This window comes from Austrofundulus limnaeus, unplaced genomic scaffold (assembly GCF_001266775.1).
Source record: "Austrofundulus limnaeus strain Quisiro unplaced genomic scaffold, Austrofundulus_limnaeus-1.0 Scaffold172, whole genome shotgun sequence".
In the NCBI taxonomy this organism is placed as follows: domain Eukaryota; kingdom Metazoa; phylum Chordata; class Actinopteri; order Cyprinodontiformes; family Rivulidae; genus Austrofundulus; species Austrofundulus limnaeus.
Window position 1 is genome coordinate 984,589 of NW_013952574.1, and position 8,134 is coordinate 992,722.

General features: G+C 38.9%; 1 protein-coding gene across 2 annotated transcripts in view; it reads left to right on the top strand.

The window, feature by feature from the left end:
* The first annotated feature begins 102 nt into the window (after positions 1-102).
* Positions 103-8,134, top strand: part of bean1 (brain expressed, associated with NEDD4, 1) — a 40,825-nt gene continuing 32,793 nt past the window's right edge. Inside the window, exon 1 of one of the 2 annotated variants that reach the window (XM_014017585.1) lies at positions 103-354. The gene's annotated coding sequence lies outside the window, so the exon portion shown is untranslated. Of the gene's footprint in view, positions 355-4,553; positions 4,998-8,134 lie in introns of those variants that run through there. The other variant, XM_014017584.1, reaches the window with a different exon arrangement.

Consider the following 8,134-nt stretch of genomic DNA (forward strand, 5'->3'; position numbering starts at 1 on the left):
ACACACACACACACACACACACACACACACACACACACACACACACACACACACACAGCGCAACAGGAAGGCGAACTGTAAATGTTAAATGTGATTCTTTAATGAAGTGCAGATTTTGTGTTATTTTGAGCCAAGGGCAGCAGGACAGTTAATCAAGACACATACAGAGGAAAATCCAAAGYGTATAAAAACTTTAACTTGTCTGAYGGTGTGACTTCTTCTTTTTTGCTGACTGTGACCCGGATCGAAGCATCTTGGCTTCAAGACTGCATGCAGTTCTTACAGTGTTCCCCTGAGAGTATTAAAGCCCTTCCATGGGTTATCTAAGAGGTGGCTCTCCAGTCAGCTGTGAAGGTCAGTGCTGTAAAAAGCTCTTTGACTTTAGTCTGACACTWACGCTGTGATTTCCGCTCAATAAACAAAGGCTGGCCACTGGTTTAAGTTAAAAAAAATCAGGTTTTTAAACACAGGTTAGATTTTTCAAGAGAGGCTTGTGTAGTTTTGCATTTTCTAAAAATGCATTTTCTAAAAAGGAAAAACATTTCTTGTTGATGCATATTCAAAATAGCTGTATAAGTTTTTCCATACAATATTTCCTCTTACATAAAGTGGTGGACAATATACGTCATTTTTTTAAAACTGTGTTGACATTGTATTATTTTATTTTCATAATGATTGTTTTTGACTGAATTATATGCATCTTATTAGCTGCTTGTTGGATCTTAGTGAAGCTCTCACAAAGTAATCACTGAATGTAATGTACATCTACAGCTGATTAACTTTTGGAGGCAAGCTGATTCACGATGGCTGCCCAGCAAATGGAGCTCAGCAAACAGAAAAAAACGACTGTAACTTAGTTATTGCTACAGCTGGCACTAAATTTTTGTGTGATTTTAAGAGTCATCCGAAACATTTTCTCTAAAGCCGGGTTCACACCAAACGCGTTTTGAGCAGCCGAAGCAGCCAGTTTACATGTAAATTCAATGGTGGACACGCATCTAGGGGCAGCGCGGTGCGTCTGAGCAGCGCACAAGGTAGTGGTTAGGGGTGTAAGAAAATATCGATACACTGAAATATCGCGATATTTCATTTCCCGATACTGCATCGATATTCCAAAGCCCTGTATCGATTTTTAATTAAGGTTTAAAATGTCAACCTTCTTGCCAACCGTTCATTTTTATGTTGTAGTTCATCCTCTGACCACTAGTTGGCAGCAGTGAGCCAGCCATTACCTCCTCCTCTACCTCTTGAGCGCCAGAGAGTAAGGGTAGCATTAGCATTGTAGGAGACAATGTAAGCATTGTAAGTAAACTTTAGCTTTTCTTTTTTTTTCCAGTAAGAGGTTTTTATTTAATAGAATTTTTGGACAAAAAAAATCGCAATATATCGCAATATATCGTCTTGCTTACAGTATCACAGTATATTGGGATATATCCTATCGTGACCCCTCTGTTATGATATGTATCGCATCGCCAAATTCTTGCCAATACACAGCCCTAGTAGTGGTAGAGCGTTTTCCGTGCATGCGGCGCATCCAAAGCACCCGACGCTTGAGTTAAAAAAAATTGAACTTTTGCTGCTCGACACACCGCATTAACCAATCATTTTTCCACTTGACGGTTTCCTGAATGTTTCCCACTAACCTGAAACAGACGGACAGGAGGTCTTTTGGTGAAATTGATCATCTGTATTTGGTGTTCTGGCAGGAGATATCAGCACCGATGTGGGTCAGCAGCTCATTAAACTGTGTTAAACTGGGCTCAGGACAAAAAAAAAATAGTTCGTCAGCTCGCAGCTCCTGGAGTAGTGAAACTCAGTGAACAGACTGCCTCTAAATTATCTGGTGAATTAATTATCTGATTAGCTCAATGTTCGCTTGCTCTTATTTTCTTTATTTCATCTGCCATTAAAGACAGACTGGAAAAAACCAAGACACTCCTCCCTCTCCAGACGAGCGTCTAGTCACGTTCAGTCTGTACGGACTTTATTGACAAGCATCCAACTTCAGGCGGTTCAGATGTTATCAGTCCATTAAGTGGACGTTATTAGCGGTTATCAGTCCCAAAGAATGGCTTCAGACTGTCCCGACAGTGCCCCCTAGTGGGTTACCAGTACCATATACGTTGAAATACAACAATCCACTACCGCCGGAGTTCGGGCCACTTCATCATAGCTCATGTCATTTTTTTTTATAAATTAACCCTAATGACTTTATGCCTCATATTAACCAGACTGTATAAAAAACCTTAGTGGCTTTATGCCTCATACTAACCAGCTGACAGTCTGAAGCCATTCTATGGGACTGATAACGGCTAATAACGTCCATTTAATGGATGATAACATCCGAAGCTGGTGCCAACTTGAGTCGTCAGGTGCATTTTGGCTGCCCAAAAYGTGTTCGGTGTGAACCCAGCTTAAGTGTTAACATCTTTGTTTCAAACCATGGCGTGCAAGGTTTTGTGTGCATTTATTTCTTCAATTTAAAACTGAAAAGGTTATGAAATTATGAAATGAACAAGGTTTTAAGCTTATGATTTTGACAATTACAGACGCTGTAACTTTCTATCGAAAGTTTGATCGGTTACCTGCTAAAATGCCTGATGGCTATGAATAAAACATTTCTGATTGTGTAATCAAAAAACAAGATCCATGTCTGGCTTTTGGTAACTATTGTAAAAATGAATGGGATTTTCTACACCTTATTTTAAACATAATTATAAAGCAGTGCCGTTTGGATAAAGCAGTATTCTGCTGCTTATTTACTTTGTTAAACTATTGCTAGTTTTATTTGGTCTTACAGTAGTTCTAAGAGATAACAGAGATGTTCTAAATCAAATTTCCAGCTACATTGGGTTTTTCACCCAAAGGTAAGTTTAAATGGTTGACAAATGCCCAATATTAGAGTTTTAGTGGATTTAAGTTTTGCCTTTTTCACCTAGTTTATTAATTTTGTTTTTTTCAATAGAAAAGTATTTAGACAAAAAAATCTGAAAAATAGATGTACTGATGGATTTTAGTAGACATTTTAACTCACTTGTTATTAAGTCATTTAATATATTGTAAAATGCCAGTAAGACTTTCAAAAACTACTCAGAAAAGACAAAAACCTTTGACAGGAGAGAAAAGAGACATGTGAAAACCTTGAAACATGGGATAAACGCCGTGTTACACCAGGACCAGACCTCTGATCCTCTAACTGTGGGGTTTCGTTCTGTGACCCGGCCCTTGTGGAAACTGAACTCTTGGGTTTTTAGCAATGATACGGATGCTCTAACCATGATTATTGTCTAACTATAAACACGATGGGTTCCGTAGCCCTGGACTGACAGAGTGAATGGATGACAGGGCTGTGTGGGCCTAATGGACTGTCAGAGAGAGCAAGAAAGAGATGGATGAGAGGAGGGAGAGAGGGACATGAGAGAGCATCAGAGAGAGTGAATACCAGGAAGAGAGATGAAGAAATGATAGAGTACTATAGGGGCTACATGCAATACCTGATTCCCTCAGTCTCTCTTTTCCTAACTGCTGCCGTCCCTCACTTTCTTCTTTTCTTCCATCATTGTCTGATTTGATCTAATATGGTAAAAAAAAAAAACAATAACAATTGAAGCAGTTTTTGGTTATCCCTCCCAAAAAAAAATAAAGTAATTTGGTTGGCAATACTCCTTATCATTGCTCTTGTAATATCCATCCACAGATTATCTGCTGCTTGTTCTGATGTCAGGTTGTGGGTGAAGCAACTTGGACAGGGAGGTCCAGATATCTCTCTTCACAGCCACCTCTCCCTGGAGGATTCTGAGGTTTTCCCAGTTTGTACCGGGTCTTTCTCGGGTCTCCTCTAAGTTGGATATGTCCAGAATACCAGGCGTCCAGGGAGTATCCTTACCAGATGCCTGGACCGCAGTTGGTTTCTTGGTTGACCATAAGTGGGGGTAGGACTGTAGACCAACCAGCCTTACAGCTCAGCTTCCTCCTCACCACAACAGACTGGTTCAGAGTATGCAGTACTACCAAAGCGTCACTAATCTATATGTTGATTTCACACCCCATTCTTCCCCAAGAATAAATCCCTGAGTACCTCACTCCCAGCCTGAAGAGAGGGGTCCAATGGGCAGCTCTGGTGGTGTCTGTCACCCTGAAAAGGTCTTACAGAAAGCCAACAATATGAGCCAAACTGTAGCATCGTAACAATTAACCCACAATCACATATTCACAGATCACCCATTAGAGYGTACTTGATGGAACACATAGTCAAGTAACTTCTCCAAGTCCAGAAAACACATGTAGACTGGTTGGATAAATTCCCATGCACCCTATGGACCATGGACCCTAGCAAGGTAAAGAGCTGATCCAGTGTTCCACTGCCTCTCTTTACATTTGATTTTTATTTTAGAACAGAAAACGTCTAAATTATTGTATTCTGTATATCTAATTGTGAAGTCAAACTACTTCTTTCCAGTTGGAGCTGATATTTAGAGGCTGTTTGATGAAATATTCTTTTCACAAGACTTCCCTCTCTCTCTCTCTCTCTCTCTCTCTCTCTCTCTCCATATGCCTGGTCCGGATGATGCGCTCCTCTTCCCGGGCATGACACACTTTGGGCTGCAGAGCCGAGCCACGCAGCGTGGCGACACGAGCACCGGTGAGGCGGAAAGCTGAGAGGGGACGATGGTGATGAGGGATGGCGGTGAAGGACTAACGAGGCTCTGCAGGACMCGGAAAAAGGTGGCGGCGAGCGGATGACGGGGCACGGTGAAGCTGTGAGGATGGGACCGGACCAGGAGGATGCTCCGCGCGGATCGTGCTGCTGTTGCTGCCGCTAAAATCTTGGGCGTCATCCGGAGTTGAACGAAGCGCTATTCTGAGGAGGTGGGCCAAGTCCCGGGACGGAGGAAGGAAGGAGGGGGCGGGGGGGAGGACCACTGAGCGGTATCAGGAGGCTGCTGGTTGGTGATGAGAGGAGCAGATCTGAGGAGTCCTGACACACATTTCTGCAGGTAAGCAGCTGAGAATCACTCAGTTTTCCTGCTTTTATTTTTCCTCCCATAAACTCTGTGAGGTCAAGTGTGCTTCAACAAATGTTTGAACGTGCTTGGAGTTAGTTTCTGCTGACGGCCTCTTCTCTGGAGCTGCCTCCCACGGTAYAAACATTATGTAATATTCCAAAAGCAGATTAAAATACATCTATTTGCACAATTTGGATTAAGTTGATCAACAAAGAATCAGACRTTTGAGTTGTGCACTTTAGATATTTTAAAAGTTGAACCAAAGTTAAATTTACCAAGGTCCAAACTGAAATAAATATACGATTAATAATATAATTGTAAAATCAGCTTTAATGACACATTTTACTGATAATGGCACTCATCCAGACGATAACATTTAACTGATGACAAACTGTACAAATGATCATTTATACACCCAAGAAGCATTGAGGTGCATCCGTGGAAAAGTGCTTATTTTTGATGAGCGTTAAATTGTTGCATTTTCAGACATTCACCCTCGCCTGTGATATTGTTGCTTTACAAATGTGGTGCCATAATAAGACAAGATAGAAATGCACGCACTGCAGGAAGCAATTAAGCATAAGGCAGATTTCACTGCTGGTTACCACCAACACACACAGGGGGGGTCCCTGTAGGCTTGTTGTAGGCGAGTTTATACAGAGTTTTGGATATCTACTCATCCTTTCTCTCTCACTCTGCTATCCGCCCACACGCTTTGACTCCATTGTTGCAGCAGTGAAGAACAGTAGCCTTACACANTGTGTGTGTGTGTGTGTGTGTGTGTGTGTGTGTGTGTGTGTTTCACCGGAGTGTAGTGGGAGGACAGGATGTAATAAAGATAGAGAAGGCCCAGCAATGAATTACAGCGTTACAGTGGCCTCAGGTACTCTAAACAGAACCACCAACACACAAATGTGAAAGTTGGTGTAAGGTTGACTTAAGCTTTAAAAATAATAATAAAACAACAACAAACAGGAAGTATTAAAAATATTCCAAAGTGAAGAGGGTTCACTGTTTTTCATAGAGAACAAAATATGGAGTAAAAGCAGACATCATAAAATCTGCATGTTGTTCTATTGGTCATCATTGGAGGAATAAACAAGAAAAACATGTATAAAATAACAATGTTCTTTCTATAAGGAAAAATCATGTCTGGTAAAAAATTATACACTTCATCTTTGATGGTGTCCAGTTACAGTACGTTTGAAATTTTGAATTGTTCCAGTCTACAAAAACTGCACAAATTGGTCATCTATTATTTAGAAATTTATTTGTTTATAGTTTTAGTTTTCTTCTGTTTATTATTGTTTTTCTACATTTAGACTTTTTCTGTATGTGTCCAGATTTTACCCGACCCTGACATGAAAGGCAAATGATTCCATAATTGTCTGTGTTTGTGTTTCTTTGTCTGTATGTTAATAAATTACCTCATGAGCCACCGGGTGGATCTAAATGAAACTTTTAGAAAGTAATTATAATACGCACATCTCAAACTGGCTAACTTTTGGAGTCAATCCATGACAGTCATTCAGTTTTAGCAAACACAAAAATGCCAATAACTTGATCATGTTTTAGATACTGAATTGAAATTAAATGTGAGTGTAGCTGAGATCATCCCTATACTCAAATGTTATTAGGTTGTACAAAATTGTGAATTAAATCTTTGGCATTCAAAGTGGTTGGCAATAGACCTGTCTTTATAGAATGCTAATTAAATTTAGTGGTGTTTTTGAGCTGCTATCATTTGTCAAAATCATTTTCGAAAATGATTTTAAATCTCTGCAAAAAAACGACTAGATAATTAAATGACAAAATAAATTTTGTACACCATAGTTTTTAACAACAAATTTTGCTAGCTCTGTTAGCTCTCAGATGAAGGTGAAATTCAGCTTCTACCCCAAAAATCTTTAATTCAGTATTTGTCAAACCAAGTGTAAATTAGCTGTGGAAGTCACCTTCAATCAGGTGGACTCAAAAAGTTAACAACATGCATCCAGTGATTACTTTATACAAGTTTCATTAAAATCTAGTAGTTCACGATATATTTTGTTAACAGATTATTGAACACAATGACCGCCCGCCATCCATGGCAGCAGGTAAACTCATTAGCAAACCTGTTTACTTATCATGCAAAAACTATTTATCTCCACTGCAGAGTGCTCCCCCTATTTTTTTCTTTTTTTATTTTAGGTAAGACAATGTGAATATTTAAAAAAACTTAAGAAACTTTAATGATTGAGATCATGAACATATTAGAGAAATGATTTCTGATGCAATAGATCAAGCTAGAAGTCTGTCATTTTTCAGACATTGAGTCCATCATTTAATGTAGCATCTGATTAATATTGATCAGTGTTAAAACTCACTTAGCTGCTGCTGCAGGGAAGCYGGTTTATTGGATAAAAAGGATTTTTTTGCAGAGAAATTAGATGAAGCAGAAACGAATAAGGGTACAGTGAGGAAAAAAAATCTAAAATCTTTCATTCATGAAAGCCAGTCAGACTTTTTAATCTGAAGTGTAAACTGCATTTTTACATCAATAAGCTGAACATTATTTTTCACTGAAACACTGCACCCTGAAGTAAAAATAAGAATACTTATGGTGCAACGAAACAGATTATTTGTGCCAGTCTGTTCAGCTATATTTCAAGGCAAATCATTCAAATTTCTGTTGAACCTTCAAAAAACAACCTCAGCTGACCAGTGTGCAAGGTGAAAAATATAAACCATTAATTACTAAATAAGAAATAATCCCATTTAACAATAAAACACCATCAAATTGAACTAAATTAGAAACAAAGTGACTCWACACAACAAATGACAAAAAAACATTCTAATCAACTACAAAAAACAACAACAACAAAAATTTAATTTGATACATTCATTCAACTGATCAATGGTCTTAAAAGCTCCTGTGTGAAAATAAATGATTATTATTATGTTTACATTTTTAGTTTCCGTAGTTTTAGCACAACGTTGATCACTTCCTGGTAGTAAAAATAATAAATACCAAGCATGTGTGTATCTGTGGTTTAAGTATTGATTGGAACATTTCAACCCTTTGGCCATGTTCCAGAAAGAGCAATGAAAACACACACACACACACACACACACACACACACACACAC